At 46.3% G+C, this 12,332-nt stretch overlaps 1 long non-coding RNA gene across 4 annotated transcripts in view; it reads left to right on the forward strand.

Annotated features, from left to right (window-relative positions):
* LOC101128393 (uncharacterized) overlaps window positions 1-12,332 on the forward strand; it is a 199,849-nt gene that overhangs the window by 16,985 nt on the left and 170,532 nt on the right. For 2 of the 4 annotated variants that reach the window (XR_010135167.1, XR_010135169.1), the window contains one exon: window positions 1,258-1,416. The exons of the other annotated variants lie outside the window; for them this stretch is intronic. This is a non-coding gene — a long non-coding RNA (uncharacterized lncRNA). The remainder of the gene's footprint in view (window positions 1-1,257; window positions 1,417-12,332) is intronic. 4 annotated transcript variants of the gene reach the window in all.

The raw sequence follows: 12,332 nt of genomic DNA on the forward strand, positions 1-12,332 counted from the left end.
CAGGTGACTCCCTGCCACCAGGGGAGTTGGTGAAATGCTTCGCAGGGCTGAGGTTGAGCAAGTGGGCAGTGCCGGGAGAAGCCAATCTGCATTCTTGGTGTGGGTAGGCCTTGAGGGTATTTGAAGCAGGCCCTCTGCCTGGGGCGGTCTGCCTCTGCTGGCTGGGCTGCACAGAGAGTCAGGGAGGCATGGGAGCATAGCCATCCACTTTCAGAGCCCCATCTTGGGGGCTTTTAGTTTCTGGGAAAAGTCTATCTTTTTTTGTTTTTTTGAGACGGAGTCTGGAGTCTGCCTCTGTCGCCCAGGCTGGAGTGCAGTGGTGAGATCTCGGCTCACTGCAACCTCCGCCTCCTGGGTTCAAGCAATTCTCCTGCCTCAGCCTCCTGAGTAGCTGGGATTACAGGCGTCCGCCACCATGCCCAGCTAATTTTCTTGTGTTTTTAGTAGAGACAGGGTTTCACCATGTTGGCCAGGCTGGTCTCGAACTCCTGACCTCATGATCTGCTTGCCTCGCCTCCCAAAGTGCTGGGATTACAGGCGTGAGCCACTGCGCCGAGCCAGCAAAGTCTATCTTTATTTGGGGGGGGGAAAAAACTTGTTTGTTGGGTTTTTCTTTTTTATGTGTTTGTTTTTGGTGCAAATTGTTTGGCAGTGGACATGGCCAGAGGAATTCAGAGAGTGGAGACAGTGGATTTAGAAATTCAACTGAGAGGCCCTGGAAGTCCATTTGGGGCCTGCCATCTAGCTGATGCTCAGCACAGGGCTTGGCGTCGCGTGCCCTACCACCTGGCCTCCCAGCCTTTGCCCAATCTGTGGCTTCCCCTGGAATGCAGTTCTCTGCTCATCAGACCCCTCCCCTCAGGTCCAGGCCCTTGGGACCACTCTCTCCAAGTCTCCTCCCCTGCCCCAGCGCCTCTATCTGTTCCCACTCTGGTCCTGATTTCTAATACCTGCTCATGCAGCCTGCCTGTCCCAGAAGCAGCCTGGGTTCACCAGGACAGGTGTCTGTCCTGTCCCACCAGTCAGGCTCAAAGTCTGTCCAGGAAGGCAAGTCCGACCCTCAGTCCTGGAGGGGGCCATGCAGTGAGCTGGCAAAGACCTCTACAGGCTCATCCAGGAAGTCTCGGCCCAGAGGCTGAAGGGTGGCCAACCAGCACAGTTTGCCCAGGAACGAGGTGGGGGGGCGGGGGGGGAGGGGAGCGGTTTCCTGGGATGCGGGACTTTCAGTGCTAAGCTGGAATGCCCTGTTCACCCTAGCTGAAGCCACTTGCTCAGAGCCGCACAGCAAGCCCACCCCCCTGAACCTCCAGATTCCCAGCTCAGCATTGTGTCCTGACAGTGTCATCATAGACAGTCAACACCGTCACCTGGGCAGCACTGAAGCCCAGAGCGGGAGAGACTGGCTCAAGACCATGGGTAAGTCAGCAGCAAAGCTGGGGAAAGGAAACCACCAACCTGAGAGCCTCTGGCTGGTTCCCAAATCCAGGCCCTTACTTCTCTTCCCCACCATCCAGGGTCGGGGGCAGACACCCAGTGAAATGGCCTGCCCCAAAGGAGGGGAGCCTTGCCGAGCCACCCCAGGCCACCTCAGACCCACACCCCCAGCTCAGCGGTTGGAGGGGCTGAGGAGGGGCTGAGCCGCCACCCCCTCCCCACCCCAGTGCCAGGGCCCCAGCCTTGCAGCGCTTGTCCTCAGCCCAGATGAGCAGGGCGCCCTTATCAGATCTCCGTTTCTGTTTCTCTCCTCTGGCTGCTTCTGCCTGGCCCTGCCCCCAACCCCGGTGGCCTTTTCCTCTCTGAAGTGATGTTCCTTTTCCTGTCACCAACACACACAGCACACAGAGAAGTTTGTTTCTGTTGCTTTAAAAAAGTTTCCTTCTGGGGAGGAGGGCAAGGGGTTGTTTACTGGGCCTGCAAAGCCTCACCGTGGGTGTGGGCATGGGTGTGGGTGGCAACTGGGTCCCTGCTGGATTTGGGGTTGGTGGAGGCTGCACCCACGACCCTGGGCCTCTGGATTCTGTGCAAAAGCCAGGAATGTGGAAGGAAAACCTCCTGTGCACCCTGCTCAGGGCTGGGCTGGTGCACCCACCATCCAGCCACACTCCTGCAGAAACCTGGGAGGTCAGGGGTTTTGTTTTCCATTTTCCACAGGAGACAGCTTAGGCTCGGCCAAGGTTGCCAGGGTCTAAGCCTATGGATTTGTGGTCTGGGCTCTGCCAGTGGCATGGCACTGTCTTCAAAGCTCCCACCCTACCATTTTTCTTACCCACACAGGGCAGGCTCGACCCAGCTAAGGAACACAGCTTCCTGAAGCATCTGTCCTGGGCCGTTGGCCCTTCTGTGGACAGGGCTTGAGCTCTGTAGGCTGGATTTGAATTTCAAGTCCTCCTGCTGTGTGACCTTGAGCAAGTTACTTAGCCTCTCTGAGCATCAGATGGCTTAACTATCAAATAAGAAGCACAGAGAAGTCCCCAAGAGCCAGTAGACTCTGGAGGCTGTGAGACCGGGGACTGGGGCTCCTGCATCCTTAATGAAGGTTTCAGTCTTGAGTCGCGTCTGGGAGACCTGCTGAAGCAATGGGGAGCTACTGTAGGCGGGTAAACAAGGGAGAGTGTGATGGAGGCCATGTTCTAAAAGGATTCTATAGGCAGCAGAAGGGAGGAGGGCTCAGGGGAGAGGTGGAGGAGCTGCAGGGGAGAGGTGGAGGCTGGGAGGCCAACAAAGGAGGCTTTGACTTCCTTTTCAGAAAAATAAGGCCACCCACCTCCCACCAGGAGCAAGAGTCTTGGAGGGAGACTGTCTCAGCTGGCCTGGCCTGGCTCCTGCCCAGGACAGAGATCCCGGCCCCTGGACTCCTCCAGCAGCCCAGTGTAGGGGAGGAGTGCCTTCCTCCCCATGCCCAGGGTAGCCCCTTGTCTGAGAGTGGTGGTTGTGGCAGGCCCTGCTGAGAACTGCAGTTTCGTTTCCCACTGACCTCTACCCGCTGGACTCTCCCAGGCTCTTGTTTCAAGCCCCCTAGTGCTAACCCCAGCCCTTGAGCCAGCTCGCTCCAGCCTTTATCTCAGACCAGAGCACTGGGGCTGTGTGTAGGACTCACACCTCCCAGGTCTGTCTCTTACCTTGGGACCCTTAGGGCAGGAACACGGGAGGGGGGCTCTGATGTATGATGTCAGGGAACTCCGAGGGCCACCTCCTTCTCTGACAAAAGCACCTTCTTTGTCAAGTGAGTAATTCCTCTGACACATGTCGCTTTGACATGGCACAGGTCTTCTTAAAGATGAACGTCCTCCATGACCTGTGTGGGTTTCCTGAGAATAACCCACAGTAGTGGTCAAGGAGGCCAGGAAAGAATAACTTCTACAACAAATTTGGATGGAGATATAGAGGGTGGGGCCACCTTATTCTTCAAAAGGATTTTTAACAGCAGGGAAAAGGAAGGGTTGAGTCTCACAGTCCACACTGCAGCCACCATAACCATTTCCCAGACAAGTAAACTAAGGCCCAGGGCGAGATCCCAGGCTTCCTTACTCAACTTCCGGCCAGGGCAGAGTCTCTCAAACAAAAGAAGGGACGCTGCTGCATGGCTCACATGCTCAGCCCTGGTAATAGAAATACATCTCCAGTGAGATCTAATTGTAACTCTCACTGGGACCTGTGTCACCTACAAGGCTGGCAGCCAGACACCCTGAGAATGCACCAGCTTTACTCTTTTTTTTTTTTTTTTTTTTTTTTGAGATGAAGTCTTGCTCTGCTGTACAGTCTAGAGTGCAGTGGCATGATCTCGGCTCGCCACACCCTCTGCCTTCCAGATTCAGGCAATCTCCTGCCTCAGCCTCCCTATTATATGGGATTACAGGCATGCATCACCACAGCCTGGCTGATTTGTGTGTGTTCGTGTGTGGTATTTTTAGTAGAGATGGGGGTTTCACGATGTTAACCAGGCTGGTCTCAAACTCCTGAGCTCAAGTGATCTGCCCACCTCGACCTCCCAAAGTGCTGGGATCACAGGGGTGAGCCACTGCACCTGGCCTATGAGCTTTACTCTTTCCCTGGGTGATAGGGTGATGGCAGTCTCTGGGGCAGGGGGAGGAGTGCTGTGCCACATGCCCTGGGCACCTGCTTTGCTGCGTGTCCTTCTCCAAGGCTCTGATCCTCTCTGGGCCTCTTTATTTCTTGCAGTGCCTGCCTCATGGGATTGCAGGGACCAAAGGATTTGGGTGCCGGCAATTGGAGGGCCCTTCTGTGGGCCAGCATTGGGCAGGCGCCTCCCACATGGTTCTCTTTTTGTCCTCCCAGTAGCCCTGTGCATCAGACGCAGAGCTGTGCTGCATGCACCCACTTGCCCCACTCGCCTCAGAGGAGCGTTCCTTGCAGGAGGAATTTGATAGATTTTAATACTGGGGTCCCCTGCTGACCAGGCTTTGCATTTCCTTACCTGCCCTCGGCTCTAACTTTGGCCTGGCGAAGCAGGGCACCACAGGACATCAGGGTCACACATCTCAGACCACAAGAGCCTCAGCAGTCTCCAAGACAAAGTAGAGATTGAAGGCCCTGCCTCTCCTTCCAGAGTACTGAGGAGCCTCCTGCCTTCCTGAGTGAGGCTGGGGGATCAAAGCTCAACAATAGTGGGTTGTCAGAATTACGTTTCTAGAAAGGAAAATCAAGACCGATTTTTATGGGGAGTATAGCATTATGCTCCAGTAATAGTACTATTAGCTCCATTGCACAGAGGAGGAAATTGAGGCTTAGAGAATTTCTGATTGTCTAAAGACATCTTTCCTGGAACTGGTGGATCAGGGACAAGAACCCTGATTTGTTGATGTCAAAGCGTGTGTAGTTTTTCCTTTTTTATATCTTCTTGATCAGCAAGACCGCCGCATTTGGGGAACAGAAGGCACAGTGGGGGGAGTGGCACAGCTGCAACGTGAAGGGCTCCATGTGGGGCCTTGGAGACACCAAGCTGCCCTCCTCCTGGTCCGAGCTGCCCACTTCCCATCCCTCATCCCTCCTCCTTCAGCTTAGGGCCAGCTGCACCTGGCTCCAGGCCCTCCGCTCAGTGTAGAGAAGTCCTGGCCCTCCTCACCACCTTCCCACAGCCCCTGCTCAGCTGCAGAGCCTGCCGTGGGCCTTCTAAAGCTGTGTACTGCTCCCAAAGGTGGCAGCAGGCAGAGCCAGGCCTTGCTGGGGGCTCCTTCACCCCTTGGAGTCTGGGCCTCAGAGTGACGTCCCAGGCTGAGGCTCATTGGGAGGGGTCAGCATTGGCATCAGGAGACTGGGGTCAAGTCTGAGTTCTGACAGTGACTGTGTGACCTTGGACAGTCACTTGCCCTCGCTGGGCCTTGGTTTTCCTGTTGTGAAGTCATATGGTCCTGGGATGTGGGCAAGGGTAGAGAAATGAGACACTTCAGCTCCTCACTCACAAGCCGTGTCCCCTCAGGCCCACCACTTAGGTTTTCTTAGCCCCTCCATTTTCCCTGGCATAAAATGGGGATAATGAAGCCCATTCCTTCTGATCGTTAAGGAAACCAGCATTTACTGAAGGCTCGGCCCCGTGCAAGATGCTCTCTGAAGCATTTTCTCTCATGGACTCCCATCCATCCAACAATGAAATGAAATGTCTTGCTTTTGGTCTTTCATACAATGTCTCTTTGCAGCCTCTCCTGGTCTGACAGTCTCAGATGCAGTCATGGATGGCTTTCTGGAGGAGGTGGTACCTGGTCTGTGGGAAGTAGGGGTCAGCATCCTGGTCTCCTGGAGCATCTGCTCCAGATGGTTTCCCTGGGGCCCCCAGAAGCAGGTGTTTGCGCTAACAGCTCTGCAAGCAGAGAGCTTCAGTGCATGGCCCTTCTTGCCCTTGTTCCCAGGCACATGCTTTTCCCCTGGAACTGAATACCCCATTTACTTGTAAATCCCAGTGCTCTCCTGTTCATTCTGCAGTGCCAGCACAAGTCTCCTCCTTGGGGAAGGCTTTCTGGACTTCCCAGGCCACTGGCCATTGTTCCGTCTTGCAGGTGCCCCCTCAGGGTGCCTGCTGTAACCGTCACTCACATATCTCCCCCACCCAACAGAGAGCCTTGCTTTTGGTCCTGGACCTGCACCTTTGACTGTATTCTTAGTGATTTGTCCAAGCCCACCCTGGGAGATAGGGGCGGTGCCAGGCTAGCACCCAGTTCTCCTGGGTTCTCTGAGAAAGTTCCTGCCTTCTTCCCTGTCTCACAAGTAGTACTTAAGGAGTTTTGGTTGTTAAAGAAAATACTGAATTTATTCTTCCAACCACTCTTTTATATATATATATATATATATACACACACATATAAATCAGTGTTATTGAGAAACAATTTACCAAATGCACCCATTTTCACTGTACAGTTCAGTGAATTTTAACAGATGTGTACAGTGGTGTAAACACTGCCACACCCAAGATATCACACATTTCCATCACCCCTCAAAATCTCCTCATACCCCTTCCTGATCAATCCCTCTCCCTGCCCCAGGCAACATTTGATTTGATTTTATCAATATCGATTAGTTTTGCATGTTCTAGAATGTCCTATAAATTGTGATTAGGCAGTATGTACTTTCTGTGTAGTGCCATGCATGTTGTATCTTGCGTGAGTAGTTTGGCCCTTTGCATTGCTGGGTAGTATTCTGGAGAATGGACATTCCACAGTTTGTTTATCTGTTCACCAATTGATAGAATTTGGGTTATTTCCAGTTTGGGGATTTTATGAATAAAGCTGCTATGAACATTCATGTGAACATGTTTTCATTTACCTTGGGCTAATGCCTGGAAGTGGTATTGTTGCATTGTCAGGGTAAGTATATGTTTTACTATATAAGAAATTGCCAAATTCTTTTCCAAAGTGTTTGCACCATTGTAGCCACCAGGAGTGTATAAGAGTTCCATTTGTTCCATATCTTGTCAACACTTGGTATCATCGGTCTTTGAGCAATTCTAGTGAGTATGTAATGGCAACTGTTGCTTTAATTTGCAATTCCACGACAACTAGTAATGTTGAAAATGTTGATCATCTGGTTATGTGCATATGCCTTTTTTGGCAAAGCACCTGTTTGAATCTTTTGCCTAGTTTTACTGGTTGTTTGTCTTCTTATTGAGTTCTAAGAATTCTTCATGTGAATTCTTGACACAAGTGCTTTGTCAGATATCTGTGTTGCAAAATATTTTCCCAGTTGGTATCTTGCCTTTTCATTTTCCTAATTGTATCTTTTGAAGAGTAAAAGTCTGATTGATCAGTTTTTGCTTGTCTAGTTAGTGCTTGACATGACTTGTTTAAGGAAACTTTGCCTGCCAACAAGGCTGCAAATATTTTCTCTGCAGTTTTCTTCTAGATGTTTTATAGTTTTAGCTTTTGTGTTCAGCTATATGGTCCATTTTGAGTTCCTTTTTATGAATGATGTGAGGTGGAATTGAGGTCCATATAGATATCCATTTGCTTTCTCTATGATATTTGTTACTGTTTTCCGTTATTGCCCTTGTTTTTCGTTCTTGGTTTTGCTTTCCACTCTTTTTCTGCTGTTTGTGGTTTTAATCAGGCATTTTATATGATTCTATGTTATCTTCTTTCTTAGCATATCATTATACTTTTTTTTTTTCTTTTCTTAGTGGTTGCCCTGGAGTTTGCAATATACATTTACAGCTAATCCAACTCCATTTTCAAATAACACTACACTGTTTCATGGGCAATGCATGTACCTTGTAATAACAAAGTATTCCTTCCCCTCTCTTCCCTTGTAACATTGCTGTCTTTCATTTTACCAACCCATAAACTATAATCATTGAATACATTGTTGCTGTTATTTTGAACAAACTGTTATCTGTTGTATCAATTAAGAATAAGAAAAAGAAAGTTGCTTTTTTTTTTACCTTCATTTATCCTTCTATGCATTCTTTCTTTATGTAGATCTGAGTGTCTGACCTGTATCATTTTCCTTCTCTCTAAAGAACTTATTTTAACATTTTCTGCAAGGCATGTATACTGGCAACAAATTCACTCAAATTTTGCTTGTCTGAGAAAGTATTTACTTTTGAAAGATAATTTGGCAGCATATAGAATTCTAGGTTGATGGGTTTTTTGGTTTGTTTATTTTATTTCTCTCTCAACAGTTTAAATATTTCAATCTACTCTGTTTTTTTGTGAATGGTTTCTGAGAAGTCTGGTGTAATTCTTACCTTCTTTGCTCTTCAATAGATAAGAGTTTTGGTTTTTTTTTCTTCTGCCTTCTTTCAAAATTTTTCTTTATCTTTGATTTTCTGCAGTTTGAATAGACAGTCCTAGGTGTGGATTTTTTGGAATTTATCCTACTCACTGTTCTCTGTGCTTCCTGGATCTGTGGTTTGGTATCTGACCTTAATTTTGGGAAATTGTCAGTCATTATTACTTCAAATATTTCTTCTGTTCCTTTCTTTCTTCTTCTTTTGACATTACTATTATACACATATTATACCTTTTGTAGTCCTGCTTGGATATTCTGTTCAATTGCTTTCAGCCTTTTTTGCTCTTTGCTTTCTAGTTTTGAAAATTCTATTGTCATATCCTCAAACTTACACATTCTTTCCTCTGCTGTGTCCAGTCTGCTAATGAGCCTATCAAAGGCATTCTTAATTTCTGTTACAATGTTTTTAATTCCTAACATTTCTTTTTGATTCTTTATTAGAATTTGTATCTCTCTGCTTATATCACCCATCTGTTGTTACACGTTGTCTACTTTTTCCCTTAGAGACCTTAGCATATTAATCATACTTGCTTTAAAGTTCTGGTCTGATAATTCCAATATCCCTGTCGTATTTGTGTCTAGGTCTGGTGCTTGTTATACCTTTGCTGTATTTTTTTCCTTTTTGTGTGCCTTATAAATTGTTGTTGAAGCTAGATCTGATGTACTGGGTAAAAGTAATCTGGTACTAGTTCCCACAGAGGGTTCTGCTGATGGGTTTCTGCTCTGATAAGTTGTAATTCTCTGTTTTCACTTGTCTATCTCTCCAGTTTTGGAGGCATTAGTTTGCCCCATGGCCTCAATTCTCTGATGAATCTAAGAAGAGTTGTTGGTTTTCAGTTTGTTTAGCTGTTTTCTTATTGTGAGGATGACAGCGATGATTCCCAAGCTCCTTACATGCTGGAATAGAAACTGGAAGTCTGGTATTTTTTTGTTTTCATGTCTTTTCTTACAAATATAATTCTTTGCCCACTGAATAACCTTATCACTTTTGTAAAAAATCAGTTGCATAGTCCCCCTACTTGGGAACTTTATTCTGTTCCATCGATCCATATATCTTTCCTTATACCAATACCATACTCTATTGATTACTGTAGCTATGTAGTAAATCTTGAAATCAAGAAGCATAAGTTCTCCAAATATGTTATTTTTTAAAAAGTGTTTTGGGCATTCTAGGAAGTCCTTTTCATTTTCATATAAATTTTAGGATCAGTTTGTTGATGTCTGTTTTTTAAAAGAGTCTGCTGAGATTTTTCATTGGTTTGTAGTCTTCTTATATTGTGTTTGTCTGGTGTTGTTAAGCACAGTACTGCTGAGCTCGTGAAACAAGTTGGGAAGTATTCCATCCTCTATGGTTTGAAAGAATTTGTGTTTGGTATTATTTTCCATTTCAATATTTGATAAAATTCACTATAGATATATATGGGCTTGGAGTTTCTTTTAGGGAAGGTTTTGTGAGTTACATTTCTGTAATAAATATGGAGCTATTTGTTTTGTTTTTCTTATGCCAATCTTGATAATTTGTTTGTTTGTTTGTTTGTTTTTTGAGATGGAATCTTGCCCTGTCACCCAGGTTGGAGTGCAATGGCACGATCTTGGCTCACTGCAACCTCCGCCTCCCCGGTTCAAGGAGGTTCTCCTGCCTCAACCTCCTGAGTAGCTGGGATTACAGGCATGTGCCACCACGCCTGGCTAATTTTTGTATTTTTAGTAGAGACGGGGTTTCACCATGTTGGCCAGGCTGGTCTCAAATTTGTGACCTTAAGTGATCTGCCCACCTCTGCCTCCCAAAGTGCTGGGATTATAGGCATGAGCCACCGTGCCCAGCCAATAATTTCTATTGTTAAATGAATTTGTCTCGTTTATTTGAGGTGCCAAAGTTGTGATCTTAAAGTTGTTTATAATATTATTTTGGTATCCTTTTAACATCTGTAAGATCTGCAGTGATGAATCCACTTTGATTCCTGATATTGGTCATTTGTGTTTTCTTTTTTCTTCATCAGTCTAGCTAGAAGTTCCCTGATTTCCATTAATCTTTTCAAAAGTATATGCTATGGTTTCCATTGAGTTTCTGTAAGTGCATGCCCATTTTCCTTTTTGTTGGTTTCTGCTCTTTATTATACTCTTCCTTCTACTTTGGTTTTAATTTGGTCTTTGGTTAAACTTCATTAAGTGAATCAGTGGTGTGTTGGGAGTCCCCAAGACCACCCTCAGGTTCAAGGATTTTCTAGTAGGACTTACAGGAATCAGCTGTCTGCTAAGATTTCTTATAGCAAAGGATACAAAGCAAAATTGCAAAGGGAAAAGGCACATGGGGTAAAATTTGAAGAAAAGCAGACATAAGCTTCCAAGAGTCTGCTCATGGTGTACTCTAGTCGTACAAGATGTGCTGAATTCCTCCAACAATGAGTTGTGACAACACATGTGAAATGCTGTCTACCAGGGATGCTCATTAGAGGCTCCATGTCCAGTGTCTGTATTGAGGGTTCACCACATAGGCACCCTCTGCATGGCACATGTCAACATTTTAGGCTCCCAGAAGGAAAACATTGTTCAGCATAAACCATATTGTCTATGTAAATCATCTAGACACAGCAAGGCACTTTTATCAAGGAATGATGGGAACCTCCTGAAATCCAAGTTTCCAGATGCCAGTTATATTAGTCTGTTTAGCGTTGCTATGAAAAAATACCTGAGAGTGGGCAGTTTATAAAGAAAAGACATTTATTTTCGCTCACTATTCTGCAGGCTGGGAAGTTCAAGAGCCTAGTGCCCCATCTGGCTGGCTTCTGATGAGGGCCACATGTTGGGTCAAAACGTGGCAGAGAAGCAGAAATGTGAGCTGAGTGGTCATGTGTGCAAAGAGAACACATGGCGGAGGAGTAAGCAAGAGAGAGTCTAGGAAGCTAAACTTGCTTTTATAACCAGCTGCTCTTGCTGTAAGTAATCTGGAGAGAGAGAGGGCCTTAACTATTCATGAGAGATCCACCCCTGTGACCCAGACATCTCCCACTAGGCCCCACCTTCCACCATGGCCACATCAGGGATCAAATTTCAACATGAGTTTTGGAGGGGACAGACTCAAACCTTAGTACCAGTCAAAGGCCAACCTGGTAAGAAGGCCTTTCTAAGGCCAGTAGTCTCAGGCCTGCTCTGTTCTCTTTTCTGCACAAATGTTTTAGAATTCCCATTTTGCCTAATGTAAGCAATTCAAGCCAAATATTTCCCTTCCACCACTCTTTGAACTGCATCTCACAAACATTAACATGTTGTGTTTTCATTTTTTTCAGTTAGCTCAAAACATTTTCTAATTTTCCTTGTGATTTCTGTTGTCTTCAGGTTCATACATCTTTTGTCTACACTGTATCTGCTATTCATTCCTTCCTGTGAAATTTCCATTTCATATATTGTGTTTTTCTGCTCTAGAAGTTTTGTTTCTTTTACATGGTTTTCATTTATTTCTTCGTTATGTTCATTTTTTAATGCTTGAATATGATTGTAATAACTATTTTAATGTATGTGCTCCTTCCATAATTTCTGTCATCTAGTTCTGTTTCTGTTGAATTATTTTTCTTCTGGCTGTGGGTCACATTTTCCTGCTTTCTTGCACATCCGGTAGTTTTGTTTGGACGCTGGACATTGCCTAGTGTTTGGGTTTTGTTGCCTTCCTTTAGAGTATTAAAGATATTGCTTTGAGAGGCAGGTAACCTGTTTACCTGTAGATGGGGTTGCTCTTTTTGGGGCTCATTTTCAAGCTTTATTAAGTTGATCCATGAGCCTTTTTTACCCTGATTGGTTGGAACTCCAAGTCTCCCAGCTTTGTATGAGCTCCTGTAGCCCTTCAACTTCCTGGTAGTCAGTTTCCTCTGATAGTTGGTTTTTGCCTGGCTTCATTGATTCTCACCCTAGGCATGCACAGCTTATAATTTGGCTACAGGCTCAAGAGGACCCCATGCAGATTTCTGGAACTTTTTCTCTGCCTAGCTCCTTCCTCTCTGGTGCTCTGCCCACAACTTCTAGCAGCCTCAGGCTCCCTGGATCCCAATCTCTGTCTCGTCAGCTCAGTGAGACTGTTGTGCTCCACCTGGATTCTCTCTTCA

This window comes from Gorilla gorilla, chromosome 8 (genome assembly GCF_029281585.2).
Source record: "Gorilla gorilla gorilla isolate KB3781 chromosome 8, NHGRI_mGorGor1-v2.1_pri, whole genome shotgun sequence".
In the NCBI taxonomy this organism is placed as follows: domain Eukaryota; kingdom Metazoa; phylum Chordata; class Mammalia; order Primates; family Hominidae; genus Gorilla; species Gorilla gorilla.